Raw genomic sequence first — 17,442 nt, 5'->3', positions numbered from 1 at the left:
GGCATGTAAGAACCAACTCTGCTGCTGCTGCTGCTGCTGCTGCTGCTGCTGCTGCTTCTTCTTCTTCTTCTTCTTCTTCTTCTTCTTCTTCTTCTTCTTCTTCTTCTTCGCCATGGAACCCTTTGCATTCCTAAAGCTTTGGACTGTGTGAGGCTGGGCTCCTCCCCTCCCGCCTGTTGTCTGCTAACAGAGAGGGAGAAAGACTTTAACATTTATTTTTTATTTTTATTTACACTGTTTATAGTCTGCCTTTCTCACCTGGACCCAAGGGGGTTTGACAACTTAGGGTGTAGGTTTTGTGCAGTTTGAACTAGGACTGTGCGCTCCGGCACGTATTGGCCACTTTGGCAATCACCGAAGCCCGAGGTGGCCAGCAGCATGGAGGGGAGCGCATGCCAGCCAGCACCCCTCCATGCCGTGGCACTGGCCACCTCGGGCTTCAGTGATCGCCAAAGCGTCCGAACCACGCTGGAGCGCACAACTCTATTCTGAACCTTCCCACGTAAAATGCATTGCTCCACTGTATGCTTATCAGTTGGGCTGAAATTCAAGAAGAAAGGGAGTAGCAAGAAACTCACTTTGTCTTCATGTACCTGAGAGCCAGCATAGTGTAGTGCAGGGGTAGTTAACCTGTGGTCATCCAGATGTTCATGGACTACAATTCCAAACGCTGGCAGGGGCTCATGGGAATTATAGTCCATGAACATTTGGAGGGACGCAGTTTGACTACCCCTGGTGTAGTGGTTAAGAGCGGCAGCCTCTAGTCTGGGGAGATGGATTTGATCCCCTGCTCCTCCCCATGCAGCCAATTGGGTCTTAGAACTGTTCTCACTGAATCTCACAGCCTCACCTGTCTCACTTGGTGTCTGTTGTGGGGAGAGGAAGTGAAAGCAATTGTAAGCCGCTTAGAGATGCCTTCCGGTAGTAAAAAGCAGGGTATAACACCCAACTCTTCTTCTTCTACCATCAGCCTTCCCTTCTACAAAATGCCAAAATATTTGATGAGCCCAAGCTTTATATATGTTGCATCATCCCCAGTAGCTCAGCAGGGGCCATTTTGAAACTGGTGAAATATGGGATTGTGGGAAACCGCTTCACACTAGACGGGTTACGGTTAATCTTAACCTGTTAAAAACATGCCAAAAAAGAATGCCGGGAAAAAAAAAGTTCTTTCACAGCGTATATTTGCTTTTTAGCAGTCCCTTGACAAACAAAAGGAGAAAACAAAGGGAGAGAAAAGCAAAAACTTTACATGTTCCGTATTTATATTCAGACTATCACTGATGAAGATGTCAAACGGACCACACCTAGGCATCCGTTTTGAAATTGTTTTCAACGTGGTTTTCATTGGAATAAATCGTTTCGCCTTAGCCAGCTTGGGACGTTCCCCCCTCCCCCTGCATATATTTCCTTTTCAGCAGTCCCCTGACAAACAAAAGGCATCTATGAGGAGAAAATAAAGGGGGGGAGTATCAGGGGCGGGGGGAGAAAAGCACAAACCGCCCTGCCGTTGGCCCTACAATCCTTAGGGACGGTTTCCAACCGTGCCTAATAACACACGTAACCTTTAGGATGGGGGCTCCTAGCGCTGTATTCATTCAACAGCATTGTCTGGACGTCGCATTGGCAGTGTCACAAAAACCAAACCAGCAGGCGGTGTTTGCCGGGACTCGAGGCCCGGATCCCGAGGGCTAGCCTTCGGGTTGGTTGCCGTTGAGACGCCTGTGAGGCGTTCGGAACCAGGAACCATTTTGACAGCTGGCTCCGGCTGAGGGGAGCACAGCCTCAGGTTTGTCAGTGAGTGATGGCGGAGCTGGCTGCCTTGCCGTCCTTCTGGAAAATTCCGCGGCCGGCGAGCTCCCTCTGTGGCTCCCGTTCGGCCTCTTTCCCTTTCCACCACTGCGGGGACTTTATCTAATTTGCAGTTTTCCTCTTCCCTCGGCACACATGCGGGAACTACGAGCCGGCGGCTGGCAGACTGTGTCTGTCTGGAGATAGGCAGGCGGCTGGCAGGTGTAAAAGCTGGGAGAGGATGGTTCTGCCGCAGTTATTTCAGGATCGGCTTTTGTGGTTCCGCAGCGCGGGAGCAGGTAATGGTCCCCCCCCTTCCCCGCCTTTGTTTTAAACCTCCGCCTTTATGCGAGCATCCTTTTTTAACCCATCAAGCCGCCGGACACCCTTTTTGCTGTAGATTATGCGCTGAATTAGTTAAGGGTTGCGTTCAAATAGGGGGGGGTGCGTTTGCGAGCCATCGGCTGTACATGTGGTTGCACCGCATGGGATTCCCGTGCGCCTGGTCCTTTTTTAAACGTCGATTCTTGCCACGCGTTTGCGGGGTTCGTGTGCAGTTTGTGGCAACGAAATAGAGATTTTTCGACCTGCAGAAAAGAGTGGAAGGAAAGACCTTGCTGTCTCCAGGGTGCTAATTTTATTCTTTTTCTCTCTGTGTGGGGGGGGTGTCTCGTTTTGCAGATTCTCCAGCCTGCTCTTTCTGATGTGACCCACGCCTTGGATTGGACTTGTTTTCAGAAAATAAAGGTAAGGCATATCTTCTTCGTTTTTTTTTTTTCTTTTTGTAGCCTGCTGGCATACACAAAGGGGAACGGGTTTTTTCAGAGTCTGGCGGTGTTTGTACCTACGGCTTGCCGCGCTGCTGTTTTGCCGCTGTGGAAGTGCGACGGCTTTGTTCTTAAAAACTAGCAACTGCATGGGGACTCTCTCAGCCAAGCTCAGACCCGGGAGCGTCTGGACGAGAAAACCAGGGTTTATTTGGAACACCTGTCAGAGTGACGGAAGAACGGAACGGTGCTTAAAATCACCCTCTGCCCTTAGGTCCACAAAGCTATGAGGCAGTGACTGATTTTTGTAAGCCCGTTAAAGGGATCTGTCTCGGGTTCAATACGCAGGATGGTGCGTAAGGTCTGTGACAGAATGCAGAGCTTTGATTTTTCACCCCGGGGGGGGGGATCTGTTCTGTAAGCTCCCCCCCCACCACCACCAACCTACCACCTGTTCTGAGTGCTAGGAGATACATGTATCCATAGCATTGATTTTCCTGCCTATACAGACCAGGAATAGGAAGAGGAAACAGCAGAGTCCGGGTCTCCCTTTCGTCTCCCTCCCCCCCCCCCCCCCCCCCGGTCAAGTCATTCAGTTTCCGAGCACCTGCTGTGCCTACATGTTGCTACTACGGCTGCAGAAACTGGGATGGCCAAGGTGCATACAAATATTATCCTGCCCTCGGCTCGTTCCTTTCTGGGTACCCTCCTCTCACTTTGCAGCCGTATGCGTGAGAGAGCAGGGGAGGCGTAGAATAATCATTTGGGGTGGTTTCGTTTTTTTTTTTTTTTTAAGAAATCTTTCCTGCGTGCGCAGACTGCAGAGCTAGGCAACAAAGACCCGAACTGTTTGCTTTGGCTCAGATTTTGAAAAGGGCTTAGTCTCCTAAGGGCTTACGGCTCCCCCCCCCCCCGCCCACACACACACACACACACACACTTTGAGCAGAAGATATGCCTAACTTTTGAAGGCCGTATAGAGCAGGGGTAGTCAAACTGCGGCCCTCCAGATGTCCATGGACTACAATTCCCAGAAGCCCCTGCCAGCATTCGCTGGCAGGGGCTCCTAGGAATTGTAGTCCATGGACATCTGGAGGGCCGCAGTTTGACTACCCCTGGAATAGAGCAATTAAAAAAGCAACAGCTTTTTACCTAGAGTGACTACACACAGCATGTTAAAGAGAATACCGTCCGTGGTGTCCAATGCACCTTCATGGGTGCATATATCTGTTCTCGTGCCCAGTGGGTATGCGGTCAAGCATGAGTTTGTGCAGCCATGGACCACACCAGGACGCTAGTAGGACCAAAATGGTCAGCAGACGCGCTCTGTCAGATGTCCTCCCCCCCCCCCCATGGCAAATGCGGGATTTTGGCTCTGTGGTGTACAAAATGGGCGTGTCTGGAAAGGAGGCATCCTGTGCTTCACATTGTCTTGTTTTAACCAGGCTTGAGGGTTTGGTTCCCTCTGTTGGTTTCTCTCTGTCCTTTTCCGAATTTGAACTTTGATCGCTGGCGACGTAGTTCCCAACAGCCATTGCTTCGTTTTGTCCAGTGTTGTCTGTCTGCTATTGAGTCATGGCTTTCTGAATTAGGGTTACCAGCTCTGGAAGGGGGGCGGAGCCTGGGAAGAGCAGAGTTTTGGGAGGGAGAGGCTTCAGCAGGTGCAGTGCCATAGAGTCCGTCCTCCAAAGCAGCCATTTTCTTCATGGGGGGAATGATCTTGGTCGTCCGGAGATTGATTGTAATCGTGGGAGAACTTCACGTACCACCTGGAGGTTGTCCACCCCGTTCCAAGCATAAGGGAGTGTATCTGTCTCTAAAGCAGGGGTAGTCAACCTGTGGTCCTCCAGATGTTCGTGGACTACAAGTGTTTGCTGGCAGGGGCTCATGGGAATTGTAGTCCATGGACATCTGGAGGACCACAGGTTGACTACTCCTGCTCTCAAGCAGTGGTCCCCAACCTTTTTATCACCGGGGTCTGGTCAATGCTTGACAAATTTACTCAAGCCTGGGGGGAGGGAGTCTTTTGCCGAGGGACGTCACTGCTGCCTGAGCCCCTGCTCCAGTTGCTTTCCTGCCAGCGCCCCTGACTTCCCGCCGCCGACTGGGAGATGCTGCCAGCAGTAGCCGCGCAGTGCCATGCTGTGGGGGAGCCCCAGCCATGATGGCCACTGGAGAGCACCAAAGGTGAGCCGACGGTGGAGTGGCAGGGCAGCCCCCAAGGCAGCAGCTGGGGAGGAGGACGAGGAGGAGCCGCGGCCCAGTACCGACTGATCTACGGACCGGTACCGGTCCCCGGACCAGGGGTTGGAGACCACTGCTCTAAAGCATGCTGACTTTGACTTTTGAGGCAAGACATCTCAGGCAATTGATTTCATTAGGAGAAGTATAAGCACCGTCTGCCTCCTTTTCTTACCTCCAGGAACCAGAGGCCGGCCAGTGTGAGTGAAGTGCCTAAAGCCTAGCTGGATAAATGTGAATATTTTTTGTTGATTTATCATTTATGTAATTTATAGTTTGCCTTTCTCACTGAGGCCTAAGGCAAACCCTCGCAGAGAAAGATGATAAGATCAGCAGGGCAGGACGTCCAGTTAAAAAATGCAATAGGGTTTGGATCGTAGAAGTCAGAAACGGAGCACAAACAAAGCATAAACATTCAAACAGGATGTGTTAAACCAGTGGTTCTCAACCTTCCTAATGCCACAACCTTTTAATCCAGTTCGTCATGTTGTGGTGATCGCCAGCCGTAAAATGATGCAAGGGTTCTTTCACAATAATTAAACCCAAACTGACCAATGTTGTGTAGATCCATTGTTCTTGATTGTATATAAATTGGTTTTCCCCCCGGGGATTCTCAGTTCAGTTCTGCCTCTTGTCCCACCATGCCCATCTCGCTCTTTTCCGCTGCTCCAGACAGACAAACGCTCTATCTCAATCTACCCCGCAAGGCTGTTGTGTGGATGGCACCCCCTTGGCCAAGTTGCTTGCCCTGCCGCGATCCCTGTGAAAGGGTTGTTCGACCCCCAAAGGGGTCCCTACCCCCAGGTTGAGAACCGCTGTGTTAAACAATGCAAAAATGATATTTGAGGAGCAGACTTGCGTCAGCAGACAGACCACTGTCCCTGCTCCTTTATCAAAACACCTTTGGGAGGCATTTTGTTCTGTTGCTGGCTTGTTTGTTGGCTGTCAGGTCCCAGATGGATTTTCAAGGCAAGAGTCATTCAGAGCTGATTTGCCATTGCCTGCCTCCACATAGCAACCTCGGACTTACTTGACGGTCTCCTGTCTCAGTGTCAACCAGGGCTGGTCCTGCTTCACTTCCCAGATCTGACAAGATCAGGCTAGCCTGAGCCTTACTACCTGAGTCCTCCGGAATAAATTCATCTTTGCTTTGTTTGCACAACACCAGGGGAATGAGAGCCTTCCCGACCTCCTCAGGCAAGCCATTCCATAAGACCTGGGCCCCAGCAGAGAAAGCACACATCCAGAGTGTTGTTGCTCTGGCCCAATGGCAGGGTGGTACCTGCAGATGGCCCTGCTCCGACACACAAAGCTATTGTGGACAAGCAGATGGAGAGCCTAAGACCAGCAGAAGACTTTATCATCTTCAGTATATAAACCCAGATCAGTTCAGAAATTTGGTTGGCAAGGTCAGCTTCAGAAGGTCAGAAGGCAAGTTAGTTGGTCAACTTCAGAAGGTCGGAAGGCAAGTTAGTTGGTCAACTTCAGAAGGTTGGAAGGCAAGTTAGTTGGTCAACGTCAGAAGGTCGGAAGGCAAGTTAGCTGGTCAACTTCAGAAGGTCGGAAGGCAAGTTAGTTGGTCAACTTCAGAAGGTCGGAAGGCAAGTTAGTTGGTCAACTTCAGAAGGTCGGAAGGCAAGTTAGTTGGTCAACTTCAGAAGGTTGGAGGTGGGCGTCAGGGGTGCTATTTTCTCCACTGTGGAGTGAGACACTAGGCAACCTTTGGTCATTTGAAGTGCGATTTCAAAAAGGTGGGTGTCGACCATATCCCCCCTCTCCATTTCAGATTCTGTGGCAGTTCCTCAGAGTCACACGTAACTTGGCCAAATTGCTCCTTTTCCATATTCAATGAAATGGGCTTAGTTATTATGTCCAATCCATTAAAAACAGGGAAATTTTTTTGGCCACTTTTGAGAAATTGCTGTGTTGTTTATGGAATCCAAAAATGGCCGAGTACCAGCCACAAATGTTCTTTGCATAGTAAGGTTTTGTAATTGAGATTTCAGGATCAGCTTTTCCGACAGCATGGAAGGGACCGTACAGAGGAAGGGAGAAGCAGTGGCTCATGAACCCCTTTCCAAAAACTGCCTTTTTCCTCGTAAGAAAGTGCACCCGGAGTTCTGTATTTAAATAAGTTTATTTAAAAAAAATTATTTAGACATTTATGAAAGAAGAAGAGTTGGTTTTTATATCCCGATTTTCACTAACCTAAAGAGTCTCAAAGTGTCTTACAGTGGCCTTCCCTTCCTCTCTGCACAACAGACACCGTGTGAGGCAGGTGGGGATGAGAAAGCTCTGAGAAAACTGCTCTGGAAATAGCTTTTAATAAGACTGTGACTAGCCCAAGGTCACTCAGCTGGCTGCATGTAGAGGAGCATGGAATCAAAACCCAGCTCACCAGATTAGAAACTGCCACTCTTAACCACTGCACCTGATTTTTTTATATCCTGATTTTCACTAACCTAAACAGTCTCAAAGTGTCTTACAATGGCCTTCCCTTCCTCTCCACACACCATGTGAGGCAGGTGGGGCTGAGAGAGCTCTGAGAAACCTGCTCTGAAAATAGCTTTTAATAAGACTGTGACTAGCCCAAGGTCACCCAGCTGGCTGCGTGTGGAGCAGCATGGAATCAAAACCCAGCTCACCAGATTAGAAACTGCCACTCTTAACCACTGCACCAAGCTGGCTCTTCGGGCTTTTCTTTCCCATGAGGAACCAGAGCTGTCACGACCCAAGGAGTGCGAACTACAGATCCCCTCAGAACTAACAGATAGGAGTCCCAAGCATTGGAACAATACTGTTAGTCTTTATTGAGGAAAAGCCAGCGAGCATCAGAAGGAAGTCAAAATAAAGGCAAAATAATTGTCAAATTCACAGATGCCCCAAAAGGGCCAAGGCAGCTATACACTCAGACTCCCGTTCCCAAAGTAAAACGTTTGATCCAAGAGATGTCGAAAGCAGAGACAGTTTGTCTGGTGTAGTACCCAGTTTTCAAAAAAAGCTACACAGCCACTACAGAGCATGTTTACATCCTGAGTCAGAACAAGCACATGGAATTGGGGTTGCTGTGGGTGGGCAGGTAGTTGTGGATTTCCTGCATTCTGCAGGGGGCTGGACTAGATGACTAGAGGTCCCTTCCCACTCTATGATGCGTTGAAGTGATAAGACATTCCCATAACAAACCCAGGCTCTCCACATCAGAGGCAAAGAACAAAGATGCCAGTTGGGAGTGGGAATTGCCCGAAGTACAACTCCAGCCCAGGGGGGTTAACACCGAGATTGACGTGGCCCATGATACTTAAAATATTGTTCCGCCCCGCACGATTCTGTGCGCATAGTGACAAAGCTTGCAAATGCTTAACCTGAAAGATCTTTTCTCTGTTGCAAATCTACATGGGGGCCTGAGAGTTCTTCAAAAAGATTTAGGACATGTGGGAAGTCAGAGACAGGGTGTTTTGCAATTTGCAGAAAATACACATTAGCTCGCCTGGACTGCTAGGTATATAAAAAAAGAGAAATACCCTCGGGGGTTAAAGCCAAGCATCCTGACCTTAGCTGTACTTGCACAGAAGTCAGTTAGTTGGCACAGTCAGACTGTCCTTCCTCACACTGCATGACAAGTGTCCTGTGGAAGGCTGGTTTTCGCAGGTAGCTGCTGTGAAGGTAGCGACTTGGAAACGGGCTGTCGTGATCACGGGAAAAGGTTGCCAGGAATATCTTGCTGCCTCTACAAAGGCAGCAGCCATGAGCAAGCAGGGGAAGGGGGCACGGGCAGGTATGTGGGTGGGGGTGTGAAGGGGGGAATGGGCAGGGGTTCTGGGGGTGGGGACTGGGTCTTTCAGCTCTCCCTCGTGTGCTGAAAGAACGCTCTTTTATCAAACATGTACAGCTGCTGTATTTCACTTTAAAGACTGTGTCACTTAAAAGTAATAATAAAAATACATATTTTGTTTGGTAATCTTTAGAATTATAGAATCATAGAATCATAGAGTTGGAAGGGGCCATACTCAACCTCCTTTTCTCCAGGCTGAACATGCCCGAGTCCCTCATCCTATCTTCATAGGGCTTGGTCCCTTGGCCCTAGATCATCTTCGTCGCTCTCCTCTGTACCCTTTCAATTTTATCTACGTCCTTCTTGAAGTGAGGCCTCCAGAACTGCACACAGTACTCCAGGTGTGGTCTGACCAGTGCCGTATACAATGGGACTATGACATCTAGTGATTTTGATGTGAAGAAGAAGAGTTGGTTCTTATATGCCGCTTTTCTCTGCCAGAAGGAGTCTCAAAGCGGATCATGTTCACCTTCCCTTTCCTCTCCCCACAACAGACACCCTGTGAGGTCACTCTCTTGCTAGGGAACTATAGTGACCCCTCACTGGCAGTATACAAGCAGCAGTTGGACAGATCCTTATCTTGGATGCCTGAGGTTGATCCTGCATTGAGCAGGGGGTGGGACTAGTTGGCCTGTGTGGCCCCTTCCCTGCCTACGATTCTATGACCCTTATCCCTCTACTTGTCATATTAGGCTAATGAAGCCGACCCTGCCTGAAAAGGTCATTGTAAATACTCCAGAAGATAGAGACAGAGTTCAACGAGATCTGAACACAATGGAAAAATGGGCAAATGAGAACAAGATGCAATTTAATAAAGATAAGTGTAAAGTTCTGCATCTGGGTCAGAAAAATGAAAAGCATGCCTACTGGATGGGGGATACGCCTCTAGGTAACACTGTGTGTGAACGACACCTTGGAGTACTTGTGGATTGTAAACTAAACATGAGCAGGCAGTGTGATGCAGCGGTAAAAAAGGCAAATGCCATTTTGGCTGTATCAACAGGGGCATCACATCAAAATCACCAGATGTCATAGTCCCATTGTATACGGCCACACCTGGAGTACTGTGTGCAGTTCTGGAGGCCTCACTTTAAGAAGGACGTCGATAAAATTGAAAGTGTACAGAGGAGAGCGATGAAGATGATCTGGGGCCAAGGGACCAAGCCCTATGTAGATAGGTTGAGGGTCTTGGGAATGTTCAGCCTGGAGAAAAGGAGGTTGAGAGGGGACATGATAGCCCTCTTTAAATATTTGAAAGGTTGTCATTTGGAGGAGGGCAGGATGCTGTTCCCATTCGCTGCAGAGGAAAGGACACGCAGTAATGGGTTTAAACTACAAGTACAACAATATAGGCTAGATATCAGGAAAAAATTTTTCACAGTCAGAGTAGTTCAGCAGTGGAATAGGCTGCCTAAGAAGGTGGTGAGCTCCCCCATACTGGCAGTCTTCAAGCAAAGGTTGGATACACACTTTTCTTGGATGCGTTAGGATGCTTAGGGCTGATCCTGCGTTGAGCAGGGGGTTGGACTAGATGGCCTGTGTGGTCCCTTCCAACTCTATGATTCTATGATTCTTCTTCTTCTCACCTTTGACCTTCATGGAATCTCCATCAGTTAGTTGTGACTTGACAACACACCTCAGGAGTTTTGCTCATGCTCATCGATACAGTAAAAAATCTCCAAAAGCATTCAGTGGTCATTTTTTCCCCATAGAAAAAAAAATTGAGTATTTTCTTGGTGATTTGGATACTGGGAAGCATTAACTCAGAAAGGCATGGATTAGGAACCTGCTCAAAGTCTGTTTGTTCAAGGCTGGACAACAAGATTGATCTTCCCCATTTTAATTCAGCAGCGTGCTGAAGCAGCAGTTTCCACAAAGATTGATTAAGAGGCTTCCGGTTTTTTGGACTTCAGGAGCTGGCTGGTCTTGATGACATCATTCGGGTTTTTGCTGCAGCCCTGGCAGAGGGAGGCGGTCACATTTCCTGTAGGCTTTTCCAAAAAAGACAAAGTGAGGATGAGGTCATATCTTGCAGAACCCTGTCTTTTTTCTGTCTGGCAACTGTTGGAATCCTGAGCCAAGCAGAATTAGCTGTGTGGTTCCCATTCGTTTCATGGACGCTGCCGGTTCGAGAGAGGAAAGGCTCCAGCAAAACCTCTTAATATATATATATGAATTTTTATTTTTCATTTGTAAAAAGAACAGAGTGTATATATACATAATACAATGATAAGCATTATAAAGATTATATACTCCAATAGCATTTTAGTACAAGAAAAGCCCTTCTATCCCCATATTGTTTATCTTCTCAGACAGTTTAGATAAGAACCCCATTGTTCTTGGAAATCTTCATCTGTTTTTCCATTAACTATCAATGTCAATTTGGCCATTTTGGCCAGATCTGCCAGTTTGGTCAGCCAGTTCTCTATTGAAGGTAGAGCTCGCATCTTCCATTTTCTGGCCAGGACTAGTTTTGCTGCTGGCGTCGCATAGAACAGTGGTCCCCAATCCCTGGTCCGTGGATCTGTCGGTACCGGGCCGCAGATCCTCCTCGTTCTCCTCCCCAGCTGCTGCCTCGGGGGCTGCCCTGCCACTCTACCACTGACTCACCTTTGGTGCTCTCCAGTGGCCGCCATGGCTGGGGCTCCCCCTCCGCGTGGCACTGCACAGCTGCTGCTGACAGTGCCCTCCAGTGGGTGGTGGGAAGTCAGGGCCGTCGCCAGAAAAGCGGAGCAGGGGCTCTGGCAGCGGCAATGTCGCTCGGCAAAAATATACCCCCCCGGGCCTCAGTAAAATTGTCAAGCGTTGACCGGTCCCGGGTGATAAAAAGGTTGGGGACCACTGGCGTAGAAGAATAGGCTTCTAGTTTGCGTTGGGAGGCACTGCGGTGGTATACTTAATAACATATTCTTAATATATTCTCAGGTTTCCAGTGAAACCTCTTGATCTGATAGGCACAGAGCGAGTGATCTGTCATCCTCAATAGAAGGTCATCAGTCAAGTCGCTGTTGAATTATGGTAACGCCGTGAGGTTTTCAAGGCAAGAGACTAACAGAAGTGATCTGTCATTGCCTGACTCTGCATCACTCTGTACTTCCTTGGTGGTCTCCCATCCAAATATTTACCCTTCTTAGCTTGCAAGACCTGATGAAATTTGTCTGTCTGAGCCATCCAGGTCAGGGCAGAAGCTTATGGGGGTGAAAATTGCCTCCAAGTTGCATCCAACTTATGGTGACTCCGTAGAGTTCTCAAGGTGTTCTGGGGTGGTTTGCTGTCGCTTGCCTCTAGACTTTCTGTATGGTCCCCCACCTAATATTAACCAAGGCTGAATCTGCTTAGCTCCTGAGACTGAATGAGGTGAGGCTAGCCTGGGCCACCCGGAGTCCTCTCTGCACTCACAGTTTAATTTTGAGTTGCAGCAGTATCTCTTGGGTCCTCATCCTGTCTGCATCTATTCCTGCCCTCTGCACCTATCCTTTTCCTCTGATTTTTCCCCTCCAAATTGCAGCATTTAAATCTGCGTGCCTAAATAAAAGGGTTGCCAAGATGTATTTCTCCCCCTCCTTGCGTTTGTATGAACTGTTAATTGTTTGAGCTGTTAATTTGAGCTGTTGATTGGTTTGCGGCAGGAGCAGGCTTTGCATTCTGCATTTCAGCGCCTCTTGTTTTAATGTTCAGGGGATGGTTAACACTTTATTTCAAAAAGATGGCTGTAAGGGAGGGGGACGGGAAAATGTTTTTCAAAAGCAAAAAAGCCATAGGCATGCTGCATTCAAAGCCTCTATGTCACGTTTTCTGGTGTTTTCTCTCACTTTTTTTCTTCAAAGGAAGACAGGCAGTGGCTCCTTATATTGCTTTTAATAAAAAGGAATGCAGTATCCTCACTTTAAAAAATAAATTGCCAAGCTTGGAAAGAGAGAACAACCCATTTTCTCCCACCCACCCCCAATGAAGGCAGCTGGACACAACGACCAGCTGGTCTTTAACTCCTGGTATGAGTGCTTCCGGCATTAGAATCATAGAATCATAGAGTTGGAAGGGGCCATACAGGCCATCTAGTCCAACCCCCTGCTCAACGCAGGATCAGCCCAAAGCATCCTAAAGCATCCAAGAAAAGTGTGTATCCAGCCTTTGCTTGAAGACTGCCAGTGAGGGGGAGCTCACCACCTCCTTAGGCAGCCTATTCCACTGCTGAACTACTCTGACTGTGAAAATCTTTTTCCTGATATTTAGCCTATATCATTGTACTTGTAGTTTAAACCCATTACTGCGTGTCCTCTCCTCTGCAGCCAACGGAAACAGCATCCTGCCCTCCTCCAAGTGACAACCTTTCAAATGCTTAAAGAGGGCTATCATGTCCCCTCTCAACCTCCTTTTCTCTAGGCTGAACATTCCCAAGTCCCTCAACCTATCTTCATAGGGCTTGGTCCCTTGGCCCCAGATCATTTTCGTCGCTCTCCTCTGCACCCTTTTAATTTTATCTACGTCCTTCTTGAAGTGAGGCCTCCAGAACTTCACACAGTACTCCAGGTGTGGTCTGACCATTACTTAAAGGGGGCTAGTAAATTAGGGGAAACAACTTTGCAGCATGAAAGTTCAGACAGATTTTAGGCAGCACCAGAAGTGAAAAGGGTCTACTGCTGCCAGGTACCAATCAATCAGCAAATATCTCTGCACAATGTCTGTGCTGGAGGCATGGCTGTGGTGGGGAGGGGGAATAAAACCCAAAGGGGGCAGGGCATCTGCACCTGTAAGAGACAGCTGTGGGCTCCTATTTACTTGATGAAGATGAGGAAATCCAGTCTTGCATATGCTGGTGAATAAGTAGCGTGACTCTAGAGTCAATCCTGAGCACTGCAGATTGGAAGGAAAACCTGAACAGCATCAAAATGGAGATCAGAGTCAGGTGCAGATGGCTTATTATTAACCGAGCCCAAAAAGCTTTAAAAGCCCAGTGCAGATAAGATCCAGGTCAAGATATGCAAGAAGTTAGGGAATTCTTAAATCCCACCTGGCTGTAATTGGTTATGGCTGTGCAGGCTAACAACATGTGTAACGATAAATTAAAAGTTTTATAAAATGGTTGGACGGGTTAGAATTGATTCTTTAAATAAATCCATAAATCTTAATGGAAGTGTATCCCCCATGAGGGATTTGGGCCACTGGCACGGTAAAGCATTACTCGATTTCCATTGTAGCATAATATAATAAAGGGAGCAGTTTAGAAAATTAGATCTAGGTTCATGTTAAGTATTTCTGTATGTAGTAATCAGCTTAGGGTGTGTAATAATCAGTTTACCCAAAATGATACAAGTTGTCTGTTGCGCTTTGGCCAGTCTTTCTTTTGCAGTACATTGATCAATGAAACGATCAGGTTGCAACAAACCCTTGAAAATCCTGCTTGCATTGTACCAGGCATGGTGGTTGGCTAGATTGCTTAGGTCCCCAACCTTTTTATCACTGGGGACTGGTCAATGCTTGACAATTTTAAGCCCGGGGGAGGGGGTGTAGTCTTTTGCCAAGGAATCCCACCGCCTGAGCCCCTGCTCCACTTGTTTTCTGTTGACCCAGTTGTTTTCTGTTGCCCAGGAGTGTCAGACCAGAATCATAGAATAATAGAATTGTAAGGGACCTCCTGGGTCATCTAGTCCAGGGGTAGTCAACCTGTGGTCCTCCAGATGTTCATGGACTACAATTCCAATGAGCCCCTGCCAGCATTTGCCAGCAGGGGCTCATGGGAATTGTAGTCCATGGACATCTGGAGGACCACAGGTTGACTACCCCTGATCTAGTCCAACCCCCTGCACTATGCAGGACACTCACATCCCTATGGCTCATCCACAGTAACCTGCCACCCCCTTGAGCCCTCACAGAATCAGCTTCTCTATCAGATGGCTGTCTAGCCTCCGTTTAAAAATTTCCAAAGATGGAGAACCCACCACTTCCCGAGGAAGGCTTTTCCACTGAGAAACGGCTCTAACGGTCAGGAACTTCTTCCTGATGTTTAGATGGAATTTCTTTTGAATTAATTTCATCCCATTGGTTCTGGTCTGTCCCTCTGGGGCAAGAGAGAACAACTCTTATCCATCCTCTACATGGCAGCCTTTTAAATACTTGAAGATGGTTATCAAATCTCCTCTGAACCAAAGGGATGAAATTAATTCAAAAGAAATTCCGTCTCAACATCTAGAAGAAGTTCCTGATAGTTAGAGCAGTTCCTCTGTGAAACAGGCTTCCTTGGGAGGTGCTGGCTTTTCCTTCCCTGGAAGTTTTTAAGCAGAGGCTAAATTGTCATCTGACAGAAATGCTGATTATATGAATTTAGGCAGATTGTGAGTGGCTGGGCAGAAGGGACTGTGTCCATGCTTGGCTCTTGTGGCCCTTTCTTGCATGCCAGGGAATTGCTAATCGCCACTTTGGGATCAGGAGGCAAATTTCATCCAGGCCAGATGGGCCAGGGATTCTGGTTTTATTTGAGGGGGTGCATCACCTGGGGTCACTGTGGGTCAGCATGTAGTTGTGAATTTCCTGTATTCTGCAGGGGGTTGGATTAGATGACCTTGGAGTTCCCTTCCAACTCTAGAATTTTATAATCTGTAACCTCTTGGGGAGTGGAATACATAATTGGCTAAGGGCTAAGTGGGTGGAAAGTGGGTGGAGCCGGTCCAGGCTCTGTCTGGGCTTGGCTCCCCCCTCCCCTTCTGAGTTTTCCCAATCAAGTGCAGAACACTTTTCTGTTTCAATGGGGAGGGAGGGAAAGAGGAAGACCCGAGTTCAAATTGATCTGAATTCAGCAGGATCCACACCGAAAAAAACAAAGTAAGTGCAGAATCAGCCCCAGACAGATCAGAGTTCTAGTCAGTCAGGAAAGAACCTAATCGTAAGGCACCTCAGAAGTAGCCATTTTTGCCTGCGGAGCTGGTCTGTATAGTCTGGAGATGAGCAGCTATTCCAGGCCCTGCCTGGTGGTTGGCTGTCCTTGGTCTGAACATATTCCTTGAAGTCTGAAAGTGGGACCTCAAAAGTGTGTAAGGCCCCCGCAGCTACCTTGCACCCCCTGACCTATTTCAGGTCAAGAAAACATTTCAGAAAGGAGGTAAGGTTGCCAGATTGGTGTAGGTTCATCTTCTGGAACTCTTCACTACCTAGGTGTGCACAAACCTGACTAAGGTCAAGACTGCTGTGCACAGATAGAGACCTCCTCTTCAGGTTGCCATCTTCCACGTAAGGCTCTCTACCCCACCTCCCTCATGGGGAGTCTGCTATGGGGAGAGGAAGGGAAGGTGACTCGAAACTGCTTTGTGACACCCGAGGCCTGCTGGGTGACTGCGGCCCATTCCCAGTTCTCTCAGATCTCTCACAGCCCCACATCCCTCACAGGTTGTCTGTTGTGGGTAGACGAAGGGAAAAGGTGTTTGTAAACCACTTTGAGACTCTTTTGAGTAGTAAAACAGCAGGGTATCAAAATCCAGTTCTTCTTCTTCTAAGGAGCAACCATGAAAGAAGCATCTGGGCACATAACATTTTATCAACAGTAAAAAAATGGAGACAGAAGAAGCAGGGTAGACACCTGTGTACTGTGACTACCCCATGTGTATTAGGGCAGCGGAACAAGAAGGGAAATGATGTTGAATGCAGAACTGGGAGGAATTGGTTGTCATGTAATCTCCCCCTAAGAAGAGTTTCCTGTCTGATTTTCCCTTCACATATCTGAAGTCATGGCTCTGGAAAGCTCATCTGTAACCACTATGCCACAATTCCTAAAGGTCAGTCCTTTCCCATATTCAACGGACATTCCAAATCACAGGTTCTTGACACCCATATCTCCACACCCATACCCTCATTTGCCACCACGCCACCACAACCTCCCACACAACACACACATTCAACCCCATGCCCTTACAGACTGGACAACTGCTCCCCTTCCTCTTCCCACCGCCAAGTTCTAGCGCCCGTTGTATTCCTGGATACAACGGGCTTTGCCCCTAGTCTTTAATAATTGAACATCCCCTATGTGTTTTGCAAGTAGTTTCCTCGGGGGGGAATTTACTTTCAGATTCTTTTTGGTTTTGTTCCCGTACCAGTACTTAAGTGTTCCTTTTGTATCATTTGTTTCGTCTTTGGGACAGATAATCAGCATATGGCTACCCTCTGAAAGTGCGGAACCTCAGTCTTAAAGCACTGACTGTCAACAAAAGAATTATACACGCATTAAAAAAACCGCTTTTAGGTGAGCAGCTGGGTTGGTGTGAGGCAGCAGAATAAAGTCTGAGTCCAGTGGCACCTTGAAGACTAACATATTTTTATTCAAGATACTAGAGACAAAGCCCCTTGCATTCAGGAATACAATAGGCGCTAGATTGGGGTAGAAGAACTTTGTGGATAGCCTCTCCCTCCAGGCCCCAGGTAGGGAAGTCACTGGCAGGGGCAGCTCTCATGGGGAAGGGATCTGCAGCCTCTGAAATTTGGAGGGGAGGAGGAAGGAGTGGTCAGGAGTGGGGGACAGAAGGTGATTGGCTGGCCGTTGGACACACAGGCAAGCCGGTTGGAGGAGGTGGCACTCAGGGGCGGGACAGCCACCCTGAGTGGGTGTTAAGCGCTGAGTGGCACTTAAGCCATGAGACCAGCTCCTCCTCCAAGGCCTTACCAGAAATATTAAGTGGAACAGATGAGCTTTCATGATCATGCACCCTTCTCTAGATATCTGAAGAATTGTGTTTTCACAACAAAGCTTCCAACCTTGAATAAAGCTCTGTTGGTCTTAAAGGTGCCACTGGACATAAAAAGCGCTTTGCATTTTCAACCCGATAT

The 17,442-nt window shown here is 48.1% G+C and overlaps 1 protein-coding gene across 22 annotated transcripts in view; it reads left to right on the top strand.

The window, feature by feature from the left end:
• The window catches only part of LOC143828387 (microtubule-associated protein 2-like), a 318,337-nt gene that overhangs the window by 125,373 nt on the left and 175,522 nt on the right, over window positions 1-17,442 (top strand). For 20 of the 22 annotated variants that reach the window (XM_077318800.1, XM_077318792.1, XM_077318791.1 and 17 more), the window contains exon 3: window positions 2,473-2,538. The gene's annotated coding sequence lies outside the window, so the exon portion shown is untranslated. Of the gene's footprint in view, window positions 1-1,720; window positions 2,091-2,472; window positions 2,539-17,442 lie in introns of those variants that run through there. The other 2 variants (XM_077318785.1, XM_077318806.1) reach the window with 2 other exon arrangements.

Source organism: Paroedura picta, unplaced genomic scaffold (assembly GCF_049243985.1).
Source record: "Paroedura picta isolate Pp20150507F unplaced genomic scaffold, Ppicta_v3.0 Ppicta_v3_sca22, whole genome shotgun sequence".
Taxonomy (NCBI): domain Eukaryota; kingdom Metazoa; phylum Chordata; class Lepidosauria; order Squamata; family Gekkonidae; genus Paroedura; species Paroedura picta.
The sequence above is the reverse complement of the archived record's forward strand: the minus strand, read 5'-3'. Positions and strand labels throughout refer to the sequence as shown.